We start from the raw sequence: 16,208 nt of genomic DNA, 5'->3' as shown, positions 1-16,208 counted from the left end.
AGATGCCCTGGAACTTGCTTGTGAGTGTGTGTGTGTGTGAGTTTTAAAAGCACACGCACGTGCTTTTAAAACACATTGCACTGCGTGGGAATAAAAAAAGAATATGCATTGAGCCATTATCAATGATTGCGTTAGTCATCCACATTGTACTTGCCTACCTCTGTGTCTTTCTGCATCATTAGACTACAGGCCTTGTTGGGACAGGCACTATATTCCATTTTATGTGCACGCATAACCCAATTACTGCCATTTAGTACATGGTCAATAAATGTTTCTTGACTAAGTGAATGAAATAGCTTATTTGGTTATATCGGAAAGAACCAACTGAAAGTACACCCGAAATCTGAATCACACAATTCATCTGTATGATTAGAATGAAAGGCCCAATCAAAAACTGTTGATAACAATGATTTCATGTGGTTCAAACTACAGTTTTCAAAGAGGGACAGTGATTTTGGAAATGTCCAGTTTGCCAACTACATTTCCGGAATTTATGGAAATCCTTTTCAACTTACTTCTAGTTATAGATACGCTCACATACCAACCAAGGGAAAAAGAGCCAATCATTTAACTTCATTGGGAAGTCTTCTAACTTCATACCTTCAAGCTGTGGCACAGTAATTACAGACAAAACCAGAATAAGTACATTCGGTACCACGCTATAAAAGGTTCATTCCCTATTGACCACCTGTGGCAGGGGACGCAAGCACAGAGCAGAGAAGACACTTGCTCTGCCATTGCCTTAAAATCCAATAGGACAGCCATTTGTACATCATGGAAAATTAAGATGTCCATGCCGTTTTCGCTTAATAAGGCTGCTCAAATATTATTAATTTTCAATAGTTCTATTCTGACTCATTCCTTTGTCATCTGACTTGCCCACAGAGAGAATTAACCACTGACTTATCATTTTGTCCATAGTGCCCTTCATTATACCACTTATTACCATGTGAGAACCAACACTGTATTCCTATTAATCAACTGCCACTCTAGAACACTGTGCTGGGCATACGCAGAAAATAAAAATTTTAAATTAAAGTGAAGTGAGTATCTGAAGTATAGACATGGATGAAAATATATATGCTACCTAATATCACTGTAGCGGCATTGGTATCCTAGTAAACACTGGAGATCAGGATGTGTGGGAATAGGAGATGGTACAACAAAAGTGTCCTTGATTTTCAAATAACAGCACCAAGTCAACCTCCTGTTCTAACCGATCTAAATCTATGCTCTGAAAGGACACAGGATAGCTGTGGTCTGTGTAAATGTGACATTTATCTTCATGAGTGTAGTGATGAAGAATGGATCAGGACTGCCACAGTCATGAGTGACTTATCCCATCTCCCCTCACAAGTGAAGATAAATAACACAAAATATCAACCACCATACATTATATATATTTATTCCACATTTACTCCCACAGACACAAACATACAGGAGGACTTTTCCTCAACCTGATTGTTTTTCATTTTCAAAATATACAGCTAACAATAACAACAGAGAACCTCCGGGAAAGTCAGAGGCAATGAAAAATGCTGAAATGACTTCCACAGGATAAGCTATATGCCGTGAGAGGTTACGTCAAGACATCTTATCTCTGGGAACTCTAAAACGGCTGCAAACCTCCAAATAGGATTTCCACCGGTCTCTGACTGCTGCCATTAAGTGAATGTTATGAGAAAGTCACAAAGACCCTCCAAGGACACTACATTAGATTACTCCCCCACCTGTGGAAAATTCACATAGTGACAGTTCTAAGAGAGTAGCTTCCAAGACCTCCAGGTCATTTATATTCTGCTTTATGGTGTTCTCCAATGATATTCATTATCCTCAGATGATGCATTCCTTAACTTCTGAGTTGGATTAGGATGACCTCATTAAGCTTCTTAAATTGCTGGTAAGGTGGACAGGATACAAAAGGCTAAATAAGGGCATCATCAGGGATGTTCTCCCCTCTCAGTCCTCATAGCCAGACAATGTGGGTGCTCAGTGTCAGCCTATCACTGGATATGGCCTTTCTGAGGCTACAGTGCTATAGTATCGTTGATAACATATGAGATCATTTTAAGTTATTGCATTCAAATTTAAACCTAATTTGAAGCTGGCCCTATTGGGGAAGGACCCTGTCCCTTAGATGTAGTTCACTAGAAAATTACATCTGGATTATCAGAAAGCCAAGTCTTCTTTTTGCCAGAGCCATGGACAGTTGTAGTTTTTGCCTCCTATTGCCCATGCCTGACTTTCCCCCCATGTTGTTAGTCCTTCTCGCCAGTTAAAGGTGGGCAGTGGACTCCACTTACAGGCAGAACAAATCGTGGCCATATTCTGTAGCCTCATTCTCACACTCAGCTTCCCGACATCATTGTTCCAGATTTAGCTCTGATCTTATGCTCCAATAGCTTATACTCAATATTCTACTTTGGGAAATAGTATCAATTTAGGGCCAAGACCATCTTCCCTATTTCTTTGTAATCTCTTATGGGATTCCTGTCCTCTTCTACAAGTTTAAGTCTTCAGTAGTATAATGTAACCCAAATCTGGACCTCAACTACTAAGGATCTGATTTGTTTCTTAAGTTTCTAGATATCAAACATTATCACCTTAATCCTAATCAGAATTAATAGGCTTTTGATATACATCTCATTCAACATTAATTGAATGCTTAGTGAATACCAGGGACTATTTCAGACACTCAGGATTCTGTAGTGAGTCAGATAGTAAAGAGCTCTCACTTCACAGAGCATACCTCTTAGGAGTTAGATAATAAACCATAAAAGATCAGGTAGAAATAAGTATTGAAATGAAAATAAAAGAGTGATGAGGCAGGGGGTGCCTGAGCAGAACTATCACCTAGATTTGGTCTAGTAAGAGCCTTCTACAAAAGAAAACACTTAACTTCCATAATGACAAGAAAGAACTCAGAATGATGTAGAAGAAAACCTTCTCTTCCAGCCAGATAGGGCAGCTAATTTAAAGGCTCCAGGTTTGAGGGAGTGCTATGACCTAAATATTTGTGTCCCCTCTCAAATTCATATATTAAAATCCTAATGCCCAAAGGGATGGTATTGGGAAAATGGGGCCTTTGGGAGGTGCTTGGATCATTAGGATGAAGTCTTCATGAAAGGGATTAGAAGAGGCTTCAGTGAGGTCTATCACTCCTTCTGTATGAAGATGAAATGAGATCCACAACCTGGAAGAGGACCATGTAGGCTCCCTAATCTCTGACACCATACCTCCGAACTGTGAGAAATATGTTTCTGTTCTTTATAAGCTACCTGGTCTATGGTGTATTGTTAGAGCAGGCCAAACAGATGAAGACAAGAAGCATATTATACTTAAAGAAGAGCAAGGAGAAGACTTGGGCTGGACTAGTAGGACTAACATAGGCACCATAAGTGTAGGACATGCGGATGAAGAATATGTTGGTTTCCTTTGGTTTTTGCAACAGTTATCACAGTTTTATGGCTTAAAGCAAGAGAAATCAATTCTCTCCCAGTTGCAGAGGTCATAAGCCTGAAATTGAGATGTTAGCAGAACTCTCCAGTCTTTTGGGAAGAATTCTTCCTTGCTGCTTCCAGCTCTAGTGGCTCGAGTTTTTCTTTGGTTTCTGAACATGTAACCATAATCTCTGTCTCAGCCCTCACAAGGCCACCTTCTCCTCCATACATCTCTCTTATAGGTGGTCTCTTATAAGGACAACTGCCGTTGTATTTAGGGCCCATCTGGATAATCCAGGATGCTCTCATCGCAAGGCCCTCAATTTAATTACATATGGAAAGAACATTCTCCAAATAAGGTCACACCCACAGTTCTAGGGGTCTGGATGCAAACATATCTTTTAGGAAGCCACCATTCGATCCACTACAGAGAGTTAGGCCTGGTGGGCCCGAGACAGCAATTTCTTTGTATTCTGTATGCAGTGACAAACTCTTGTAGAGTTTCACAGGGAAACAATATAGTCTGATTTAGACTTTAAAACTCTCATTCTGGCTATGTGTGAGAAGTGATTGAAGGGACAGCGAGTAGATGAGCAATGCATGGGAGAGTGGCTTGATCTGGAGTAGCAGCAGCAAGGATCAAGAGAAGTGGAAAATTAAGGATTGTTTCTGGAGGCAGCAACAAAAATATCTGCTTAGAGATTACGTATGGGAATGGTGGTAAAAGAAACCCCAAAACTGCCGTATGCCACCAACCCAATCCAGCTGTCCAAATACCATCTGCTCCTGAACTCCCCACTGCCACGCTCCATATGCCTGTGCGAGTATTTGCGTGAAGGGATCACCTCCACTTCCCTGGCTATTCTTAGACCCTTGAAAATATTATCCTTTCTGTTAGTCTAGGCCTTGTACTAGTTCCTGTGGCTGGTTGTGCTTTGTCCAACTTTCCTTCAAGAGTCTGCCCTTCTCAGTGACCAATCTTGTTTTAAAACAAGGTTGTTCCAATTCTTTCTCATTTCAATGCAGTTCCCTGGGGCATCCAAGCAGAACATAAGTGACTTGGTTATACCCTGAAAATGGTATATCATTCAAGTTCTACCCTGAAATGTCAGAGATGGATGCATTCTCTTCAGGTCAAGGTAACAGAAAACTCTCTGGGACAGATCTGACAAAGTTTCAGAGCTTCATTATACAACAGTTACCAGGTTAGTGGCCTACCTGTGTTCTGTACTTAATCTCTACAGAACTATAGTTTCTAGATTGTCTCTTTACTTTAGGTACCACTTTTGAATACACACAGAGATAGCCCTAATAAAAATAATACCTATTCTCATAGCTATTTTTTTGAAGAAATTATGATTTCGAGTCAAGTAGAATTTATCTCCTTCAATAATTCCATTCAAGTATAATGTATCCCCTTCATTAGACTGAAGTTCTGAGAGAGTTTTAGAGTGTTCTGAGGAGTTCACTAAGGGTAGAGATAAGAGATGACACTGTACTATAATTTATAAATTCAAGTCCCTTAATAAAGGCCAAAGTTTCATCTTGAGCAAACAATTTTATGGGAATGTGGCTTTCAGCCTAATAATATACTGTTGGGTTCTAGGGGATGAATAAAGCAACATGAGATCCTTGTCATTATTCCCTGACCTTAGGCTTTTCCCCAGTGAGCTGTTCCCATAAGACATTCCAGAGGTCTGCATAGTATTTCTTCTCGTAAGTGCCTGTCGACCTTATTTTAAATAAGCTCAACTTTTCAGAATGATTTTAACTTCCATTTTTTATTTCAAAACTCCATTTATCTGCAACCATACTTTCAATTTATCGATTAGGGTATGTAATTTGTTCCTTTGTCCCTCAAATGCAAAGTAAATTTTAGGGACTTAGTATTCTAAAACCAACAGTATCTAGAAATAATCTTATTAGAGCCAGCTGAAAACCAAGAAAATAGAGACATACCTCGGAGACCAGACCACCATGATGAAGTGAGTAATGCAATGAAGCAAGCACATGAAGTGAATTTTTGGTTTCTCAGAACATGTAAAATTTATGTTTACACTATACTTCAGTCTGTGTAGTGTGCAGTAATATTGTCTAAAAAATATGCATATCTTAATTAAGAATGTTATTGCTAAAAAATTCTAACCACATTTGAGATTTCAGTGAATTATAATCACTGATCTAAGATCACCATAACAAATACATTAACAAAAAAATCGTAACAGTGTGAGAATCACCAAAATGTGACAGAGACGTAAAGTTAACCAATGTGGTTAGAAAAATGACATCCACAGTCTTTCCTGATTCAGGGTTGCCACAAACCTTCAATTTGTAAAAGAAACAAACAAACAAAACAAAACAAAAGATACAACTCAGTATCTGTGAAGTACAACAAAGCAAAGCACAGTAAAATGGGGCATGCCTGTACATTCCTAGGCATCCACCTGTACATCCACCCAGGCATGTGGAAATTTGGCAAGGATGAGCAGAGGAGCTGCTGCTCTCTGGCTCTGGATTCGACCATCTGTGCATCTGAAAGACCTTTAATGAAATCCAACATAATCAAAAGTGGCAATTCTATAGAAATACAGGTCACCAACCTAACATCCATCTGCAAGTGGAAAAATGTTGTAGAAGTCTATATTGTTGTTTAGTTCTAGTCCCATGTTGGGTTTGTTTAAGTGAGGGCTATTGTCTTCATCATGGAGCTTCCATCAAATCATTATGGGTTAAAACTAGAAAAAGAGTAGGAGAGAGAGAGAAAAAACAAAAAACAAAAACAAAAACACCACCTCCTAGTTGATGAATATTTATCTCTTTACTCATTCCTTTACTCATTAACTAATTATTTTGTTATCTTTGAGTCACCTAAACCTTATTGAGCATAAAATGATTAAGTGGGAATTGGGCAGAGGGTGGAGTTGGGTGGATCTTAATTATGCTACAATGCAAAAGAATGAAATCCCTAAGTCTACATAAAGGGAAAATCCCCTTGCAGATGGAAATTTGGTCATTGATTTTTTTTTTCACACTCAAGAGCCTGCAGTCCTCCTCCCATTGTGACTGCCTGGAGAATCCTGATCAGGATAGAACTCTCAGAATTTTCAAATTGGAGTTAGAGAAGCCATTCCCAGGTTAATGAGCACAGAGCAGCAGGCATTTTGAGGAGTTTATTTGGAGAAAGGAAACGTCTGCAGAAATCAAGTGATTAAGATGTGATACTCAAAGCGAACTCTGAGCGATCTCATTAGCAGAGACTAAGAATAGTCTACAAATGTAATAAGAGCCCTGATACAAGGTCAAAAACATCCCAGTGCAGGCCAGCTGTGTGGGACCCAGTGAAGAGAAAGATGGAGAACGTATCTGGACCAGATCATGAAATCTCCCCTAGGATAGAGCAGAGTTTTCCCCCATATCCTAAGGGAGGAAGAACCGGAAATGTATATGAAGGTTTCCATTGAATATTATACATAGTTCTCCAGATGTGCTTATGTATATATTTTTTAAGATTTTATTTATTTACTTGACAGAGAGAAAGGGAGATCACAAGTAGGCAGAGAGGCAGGCGGGGCGGGGGGGGGGGGGAGCAGGATCCCCACTGAGCTTCATCCCAGGACCTTGAGATCATGACCTGAGCCGAAGGGAGAGGCTTAACCCACTGAGCCACCCAGGCATCCCTGTGATTATATATATTAAAATGTATATATTTCTATACCATGATATAGATCCAATTATTCCCAATTAATTTAAATAACTCCTGTACAGAGTGTCACTTTCTCACAGATTTTCCTTCAGAAACCTCCCTAAAAGGACCCCTTACTCACCTGCACACAGTGACACATCTCCTCTCTCTGACATTACATTATCTACTCTTCCTCTTTAAAACTATATTCCCGCCTTCAGAAGAATACAAGCTTCATGAGTAGAGGGAAATTATATGGCTTGTTTACTATCTTATTTCCTGAGCCTAGTATAATGTTTGGCACACGATAAGTCACTCAAATAATTATTAAATGAAGAACCTTTTTCATGTCTTAATAAAATCTTTATCTAAACTATACTTCTCTGCATTGTTGTATGAATGAAAATATTGAAATGGAGGTTTTGGCTAAGGAACTAAGTCATGGTAGATGACACATTCCAAAAAGGGCACAGATTTACGGTGGGGGCGGCCGTATGTTTGCAGACGTCATAACCCCTTACACAGAGCAAAGACATCAATGAACCAGAGAAGACTAATAAAGGGGATTTCTTTGGAGAGAGCTATCTTGTGAGTTCCACTCCTAAGGGATGAGATGGGTAATCTCTACATCCTAATCCTCAGCTTAGTTAGAGAGGGACTTCAGGGAGATCATTAGAGGATTTTTCGAAGGAATTGTCAGAGGGTTATGACTATCACCAATTCCAAAACCAAGGATTCCTATCCCTCACCTCAAGACTAAGGATAAGGCTGTGAGGGCACAGTGCAATAGACATTGGAGGGTGGTGTCTAAATCCCACCTGAAAAATCTCAAAAGCAAGAGACCAAATATTGATCGCACATATGAGGGAGTTGATGAGAAAGTTAAGATATCTAAGATTCTATGTAAAAGGGCTTTTTGAAGAAGTCAGCAGCTTCCCAGAGGGAATCTGAAAGTATTTCTGGACACCGAGCTACTAACAGAGTAAGTGATACGTCAGAGAGTCTCACTCTCACCAAAGCAAATTTGGGAGGAGTCAGAGAGAAGGGATGGGTCACCAAAGAACAGAGTCCCAGGGATGTTACCCTAAGAAAATCAATTTCAAACCCAAAGATATTGATGTCAACTCAAGACAGTACCAGGCAAGGAAAAGCTATTCCACTCAACACTTAACTTTCCCTAACATGATAACAAGTAAGAATCAGAATTAAGAGTAGGCAGATAGGAGAAAAGAAGGAATAGAAGGTTCTGTGACAATATAGAGAAGAATCCAGTCATGTCCATTCCCCAGTCTGTGATGTGAGGCTTCCTATCTGAAATTGGGCTTATGCTGAGGAAGGCAGGCTTCTTAATATTGAAATGAGTTCAAAGGTTTGAATTATATAATTTGGATATGTCAATTACTTACCACAGTGCATTATATTACATAAACATTTCCAGAAAGTTTTCAACTAGGGATCAAAGCAAAACTAGTCCCAAAGAATAAGTTTGGAATGTGAGAGAAAAATGAAATTGCCTTATAATTACACCCACAGGGGCACTTGGATGGCTCAGAGGGTTAAGCCTCTGCCTTCGGCTCAGGTCATGGTCTCAGGGTCCTGGGATCGAGACCCACATCGGGCTCTCTGCTCAGCGGGAAGCCTGCTTTCCCCTTTCTCTCTGCCTGCAGCTCTGCCTGCTTGTGATCTCTCTCTCTGCAAATAAATAAATAAAATCTTTAAAAAAATTATATCCACAGTTTGTATTTATTCAAAATAATAGTGACAATAATTTTACCGATTTCAAAATCATAGTGGGTCCACAGTATGAGCTCTCAGATAGAAATGCTCTCTCAAATACTGAATTTCAAATTTTAATCTTATTTCTGTCTGATTTTGCTTTACATTTTGCTAATGAGTGATAATAAAGACAATGACATTTAAATAAATAACTTGAGAATAGGGCTCCCAAATTGATACATATAAATTATTTTATAATCAACAACAAACAATTCCCAATGTTTAAATATTTTCTAGAAGAGCTCATGACAGAGAGGTACCTTCAGGAGTTTGTTTTGTTTTGTTTTGCTTAAATTAGAGGCAATAAGTCTTGTCATATTATCTGGAAAGATTACTACTTTATAGAAGAATTTAAGAAACCTGGAAGAATGAGATAAAACATCTATGTATATGTGTGTGTGGACGTGGGGGGGAGTGAGACACATAAGACATAGAGTTTAGGAGAATACAAAACAGTAAATACTTTGGTTAAAAAAAAATAGCATTAAAAGGGACCTCTCCCATTGTAGTATAATACTAATTGTTAGTCTCAATTGGTCTTTGTGAGTTCTCATGTTTTTATAAAATAGTAGACCAGAAAGAATTGTGTTTGGTTGCCCATATTTTCCCTTTTCTTGACTCTTTCTATGGAAGTGTTTGAAACATCAATTTCCTGTAATAAAGAATGATCAACTGATCTGACTGGTCAAAAAGTTGAAAAATTGGCAAGTTGCATATCTATCCCAACTCAGTATCTGTGTCTTCGGGTGTCTTTAAAAGCTGGCAAGCCAAGAGAAATGCAATTTAGAAGCATTAAAAATAGGAAAAAAAAAAAAAAAACACCCAACATTAACGTCCTAATTTATATAGACAAAATTCACCCTGATTAGAAGTCTTTCATTCTAATTCGTGTCCTCACACCAACTGATTTGAAAATACTGCCACATATTCACACTCTGTCCAGAGCTACAGAGACAAAAGCAATTGAGATTGTGAGGGTTTTGTCCCTTACTCATCCCTGACTTGCAATTCTAGAAACCACTGCTGATGACGAGGAAGATAAATGGGGAAAGCAAAGCAAAGGTAGGACTTTTACCCTCACACTTGTCTCTCAAGACCAGAAAAACTCCACAATGGCTAATTTGATTAAGAACTCAGTATTTCAAATATTCATGAATGAGGGCAAGGGGGCAATGGGTCATAGTCATCATTCCATTTATTTAACATCTTACTCATCATTATCATCATTTTATTATCTGGAAAACTGGTTCCAGGAAAAACAAAAAATAAAAGACTAACCATTTGATCATTATTGTACCAGATGTCATTTCCAGTGCCAGTATTGTCTCTTCTCCAGGGACACAGTCTGTTTGACCACCTTTAGCTCATAAACATCCCTGATGCAAATTTTCTTCACCTTTGTTTTCCTTTTGGCATTTTTCTTGGGTGGAAAGGCTAAAGGAAAATTGATTCTAATATTTTTTGGTTCAGAATTAGAGAAGGACACAAATGGAATGAATTTAAAAAAAAAAATTTTTTTTTTCTTCCTCTTATCCCAGGGTAAGAGGGAGAGAAACCTGTTTGACTATCTTCACCCTCTCTTAAAGACTACTAAAATTTCTTGCCACTATTCTAGGAGTTAGAAGATTGTTCTGTAATTATGCTTTTGCCTGAATAGCAAGCTTCTTGAAACCTGCAAGTGTTTCATCATCTTTGTAGCCACATTTCCTTGTTTTGCCTATTCCCTGCCTAGTTCCTTGTTTTGTTGTGTTTCTCAGGGCCAAGTACTATACCAAACTCTTTATATAAGAAATGTCATTTCCATCCACTTCAATGACAAAGGGATAGTGACTTAATAAGGTTAACCAACTCGGCCAAAGCTGGTAAGTAGCAGAGCCAGCTTTCTTGTCCAGGCTCTCCAAATTCAAAGATGAAGCACTTTTAACTTGTATTCCTAAGTACCTACTCAGAAAGAACGGTTTAGACAATCTTCACTGTGATCATTTTCACGAAACAGGATTGAAATCCCAACTTCCTCATAGCCTTTCTGCATGTGATGTTCTCATTTGCCATCTCACCCCATCGACAAGCTTCATTATCCCTCTAATCACGTCCACTACCTATCTCTTCTGTCTTTTGTCTTCTATTACAGTTTTGTTAAAGGGCAGCAACCATATTGCACATAGTCTTGATTAAGCAGGCATGCCATTTGTCAGGGAGCCAAGTAAGAAAAGTCCTTATAGTGGTCCCCTTAAGCCACTGCTTGGCACCTTTCCCAGAAAGCACAGTGTATCTTATCCATACCCAATCCACCATACCATGTACGAGAACATTTATTCCCATTAAAAGTTTCAGATCTATTTTGAACCAAATGTTATAATACAGCCCAGAGAGAATGATAGTTTCACATTATCTTGAAGGTTTGATTTTAATAAGGATTGGCTGTCTCTCAGAGGGTTTAGAACAAAGTGTGCGGCATTTCAAAAGGAGTCACCACATCCTTTGATGTTCTAAATCTCTTCTGATTCCTGCTGGAGGTGAGAGTAAGGTAATATAAACTTCCTCTTAAAGTAACCCCTGTTTGTAACACGCCTACACTATAAAGACATTTGGTGGCAAGGCTGATTTCAGTTCTACAGTAGGATGTGAAATTAAAAGAAATTATACACACATTCTTGTATCTATATATGTGTGAATATGTGTATAATCTGAAGTTTAGTATGTTGTTATATATAAATTGGACTGTAAGTTGCTTCTTGAGTCAGCATAACTTATGAAGAGAAATTGCCCATAATAGCATAACAGCAATTATGGTTACCTGGTTAGAAATACCAAGTAAAAGAAAACTCGCAAGCCATGTGTGGTAGACACAATTCCAAGACGACCCCATGCCACACCACCCTCTGAGGCTGAGCAGGGCTTGCAACTTGCTTCCAACCAATGTTAAATTACAAAAGTGGTGGGGTAGTCACTACCTTGATTGGCATACATTATACAGCAAAGGTAACAGGAGATCACTCCTATGATTACATGACATTAGGTAAGATCTGTCTTAGAGGCTGTAGAAAGAGATTCACCTATTGGTCTTAAAGCACTATGTTGTCATAAAAGAGCCACGTGGCAAGAAATTGTAAGTGGCCTCTTGTTGCTGAGCATGTGGCCTGCTGGCAGTCAGCAATAAAGACAGGACCTCAGTCTGAAGCTAGGAGGAGGTGAGTCTCGCCAGCTTGACTGAAGCCCTCTGCAAACCTAACTAAAGACCCAGTCAAGCTGTATCCAGAATTCCATCCCCAGAAACTGAGATAATAAATACATATATGTTGTTCTAAGCTAATACATTTGTAGTAATTTATAACACAGCAATAAAAAACTACGATATATAAACATATTTTTTCTCTATTTCCTGAAATTATAGGGTCTGCATTTCAGTCTTTTTTTTTTTTTTAAGATTTTTTCATTTACTTGACAGAGAGAGATCACAAGTAGGCAGAGAGGCAGGCAGGCAGGGGACAGGGGAGGTGGGGGGCATGCTCCCCGCTGAGCAGAGAACCCAATGCAGGGCTTGATCCCAGGGCCCTGGGATCATGACCTGAGCTGAAGACAGAGGCTTTAACCCACTGAGCCAACCAGGCACCCTTGCATTTCAGCCTTTAGCAAGATTATCTCCTTTTGATAATTCAATAGAATATGAATAAACAATGTTCTTCAATGGGGTGGTTGGGGGAGGGAAGACACCCTAAATTAGATATTACAGATTATGAATTAAGTGGACATAGGTATGTCCTGTAGATACTGCAAGAACAATTTACAGTTGATATCAATCTGGTATATAGTTCAGGGCATGTTACCAAAGTAGGGTATAAATATATTTCCCCAGGAATCTTAAAAATATAAAAATAAAATTACTATCATAACAAATATATACACAGGTATTTGTTGGAAAACTATGCATCATCATACAAATACAACCTCAAGGAATTTATTCTGTTGTTGGCAAAAGTACGAGCATGTGAAAGAAAATGGCATATAACCAAGTATATCACTTTCACATGTGTATCTTGATGTGTGTATGTATATCAGTATCTGTGTATGGGTCTGCAAGTGTCTTTATGCCACAGTTGTATGTGTCTGTGTATACCTCTGTGTATCTGTGTGTATGTGTCTGTGTATATGCCTTTTTGTTTGTTTATGTCTTGTGTATGTATGCTGTGGGAGTCTACATGTGTATCTCCCTGGGGGGCAAAGCATGTGTATGTGTCTATGTGTGTCTGTGTATCCATGTATATGAGGAAGCCCAGGGAAAAGGGGAAAAAAAGACAAATATACCCCTTTAGAGGCATTTACAAATATTAATAAAAAATAGAGAAAAAGAAACAAACAAAAAACATTGACTTTGGACTCTGCAATCTAGAATTCTAATTCTGCAACATATCATTAACCCTTGAACAATGTGGTGTTAGGCACACCAATCCACCGCACAGCCAAAAATCCATGTAGAATCTTTGACTTCCCAAGAACTTAACTACTAACAGACCACTGTTCACTAGAAGGTTTACCAATAACAGAAACAGTTGGTTAACACATATTTTGCATGTTATGTGTATTATATGCTATATTCTTACAATAAGTAAGCTAGAGAAAAAATATGTTAAGAAAACCATCCCTCTGTTGGTAAAACCACTTTAAAATACTGTTTGGTTGTTTTTAATAAAGCCAAACATACTCATTCCTATAACCCAATAATTCCAGTCCTAGGTGTCTGTCACTAGCACAAATGTGTACATACCTTCACCAAAGGCACATACAAGAATGTGTACAGCCTCAGTGTTTAGTCCTCAGAGACCCAAACTAGAAATGTCCCAATGAATATTAACACATGAATGGATCAATTGTGGCACCTAATGAGATATAATATAGAAACAAGAATAAGCAACCTATAGCCTCACAATAATATGATTTGGTCACAATAATATAATAATATAGTGTGAATGAATACAAGAAACTAGATGCAAAAAGAGCATTATATGATTTACATAGAGTACACAAACAAGCAAATATAATCTATATAGGAAAACATAAAAAAGAAAAAAAAAACAACCTGGTCCCTTAGAAATCCTGACAGTGATCATCCTTGGGGAGTACACAAGGGGGGGCACCTGAGAATAGGACATTTGTCAGCTTCCTACTATGGACACTGGTTACCTAAGTGCATTCAATTTGTGACAGTCCATGGATACATATGCTTCTGATATATGTACTTCTCTTACAGAACATTAAATATTAATGTAAAATTTTTTAAAACTCTCATAGTGTCAGGCAACAGGCTAATCTATATGAATGTGATGAGAAAAAGTTGCAACACTGCTGCCCTAGAAGAAAATGGTTTTCCAACTGGGTAATGACCACTAGGTGGTCATGAAATCAATTTATGGATCATGACTTGCATTAAGTAAAATGAAAGAGAGTAGAACAGAAAAGATCAGAGTGTCGCATATAGTGGAAATTGTTTTGTGAAATACAGGAATTTTTAACTGGGTTATAAATAGATGTGTTTACAATGGGGTGGAGATATAAAATGTACTTTTATTATGGGTCATGGCCAAAAAGGGGTAGAATTATTGTGAGGACATACCCATGATAATAAGTTCATATATTAGCATCTTAGTCTCCCTGAATGCCTCCTGCATATCCTATCCCTACGTTATATTCCCTTGGACCAGAGAATTCACTCATTCCACATCAACCAAGTGAAGAGGCATTTCAATGGAGGAATCCCAGAGCACCGCGAAAGTACTTCGACTATATATCCATATCCATATACTATATGTATCCATATATATACTATGTATCCATCAGTATTACCAACCATTGGATCTATCATTCCTGGCTATTTGCCAGAACACCTAAAACTTTCCCCCTAGCGTATGGCCTAGAATCCTGCAAATTCCTACCATAACAGGGAAAACTGCTGTCCTCCAATTGGAAGGTTTGTCTTGAAAGTACATAGACTGTTTCAACCACTTTTCCCTGTAACATTGTAGCAGATGTAGCAAGTGGTAGCACTGTGTATCAGTGAACATGCAGAATGGAAAATATTACTCATTTGCATATTCCCAAAATAATGGGATGAAGATAATAATTAATAGCTATTTTTATACCCCTTGATTTAATTAATTCCAGCTAAGATGTTTGTAAACATGTGATGTTATGTTTGGATAAATGTGTCAATGTGAAAATTAGTCACTAATACAAGGCACTAAGGAAAAATTAAAAAAGCCTCTAGCAGAAGGCGGGCCTAGGTAATTCCCCATTTTCCAGTGTGGGACATGTTTACCCACAGAGATCAGTAGTGGTGATATTCTATGACAAAACAGGCTCCGGAGAGATGGTGGGGAAGCCGCCTCAGCAGAACAAAGGGGTGGACCACTGCGTGGGGTGAGGCTCGTTACAGGAGTCCTGGTAAAACCAGATGAATGCAGGGTAGGAAAGCGCCGTGTCTGGAGGTGGGGGCCATTTCACTTCAAGCCCACTTATGCATAATATTCTTTCCAAAGGAAGGGAGATTCGAAATACGGAAACAGAAGAGGAAACATGACTGGAGAGGAGCCTGTTTTATGGATGGACAGAGGTTATTGCAAGGCTCTTGGCACTATCAAATGGGGGCTATATGGTGCTGCTGAAAGAAGAGACAATGACAAGGGACAATGTTTAAAGGGACAATGACAAGATGTGCAGGAGCATTAAAAGGCTAATCTTTTTACGGGAAAGCCATTTAGATTGGCACAGAGTGAAAAGGAAAGGGGTCCTGGGTAGGGATGCCCAATGGCCAGAAGTGCGACATGGTTAATGGATCTGAGGGCTCTCCCAGGTTTGCTCTAGTTTGGCTCCAAACCTCCTGATATTTCAAGTCAAGGAACCCACTTCACGTCTGTGTGGATTCGTCATATTCAAAAGAAGAAAAGGACCCTGAAAATCTCCACAGTATGCAGGGGCATTCCTTGGCGCTTATTAAAGCTGGAAGCACAGAGGACAAAGACTTCCTGCTTTCTCTGCCCAAAGGCTCCTGCTCTGTGAAGGGTCAGCTGGGGAAGAGAGACCTCATAACAGAGTTAATGATCATAGCCCTGCTTAGCTAATCAATGCACTGACTCATGTGGCATGAAGACACAACTTAAAAGGCTCCACACCCGCTGAGAAATCTGGGCTGGGATGGGGGGCCGGAGGGAGCAGGGAATCTTTAACATAACAAGAATGAAGGAGAATCTTTAATTTTCTGTTAATTACATCTTTTAAATGTACAATTTCTGAGCAGTGCAGGTAGGCAAAATCAA

The 16,208-nt window shown here is 38.9% G+C and overlaps 1 protein-coding gene across 9 annotated transcripts in view; it reads right to left on the bottom strand.

The window, feature by feature from the left end:
- The window catches only part of LRRC4C (leucine rich repeat containing 4C), a 1,220,402-nt gene that overhangs the window by 27,233 nt on the left and 1,176,961 nt on the right, over window positions 1-16,208 (bottom strand). For 2 of the 9 annotated variants that reach the window (XM_046014220.1, XM_046014223.1), the window contains exons 1-2: window positions 2,684-2,694; window positions 1,657-1,658 (exon numbers count right to left, since the gene is read on the bottom strand). The exons of the other annotated variants lie outside the window; for them this stretch is intronic. The gene's annotated coding sequence lies outside the window, so the exon portion shown is untranslated. Of the gene's footprint in view, window positions 1-1,656; window positions 1,659-2,683; window positions 2,695-16,208 lie in introns of those variants that run through there. 9 annotated transcript variants of the gene reach the window in all.

This window comes from Meles meles, chromosome 8 (assembly GCF_922984935.1).
Source record: "Meles meles chromosome 8, mMelMel3.1 paternal haplotype, whole genome shotgun sequence".
Classification (NCBI taxonomy): Eukaryota; Metazoa; Chordata; class Mammalia; order Carnivora; family Mustelidae; genus Meles; species Meles meles.
This window is presented reverse-complemented; position numbering and strand designations above follow the sequence as displayed.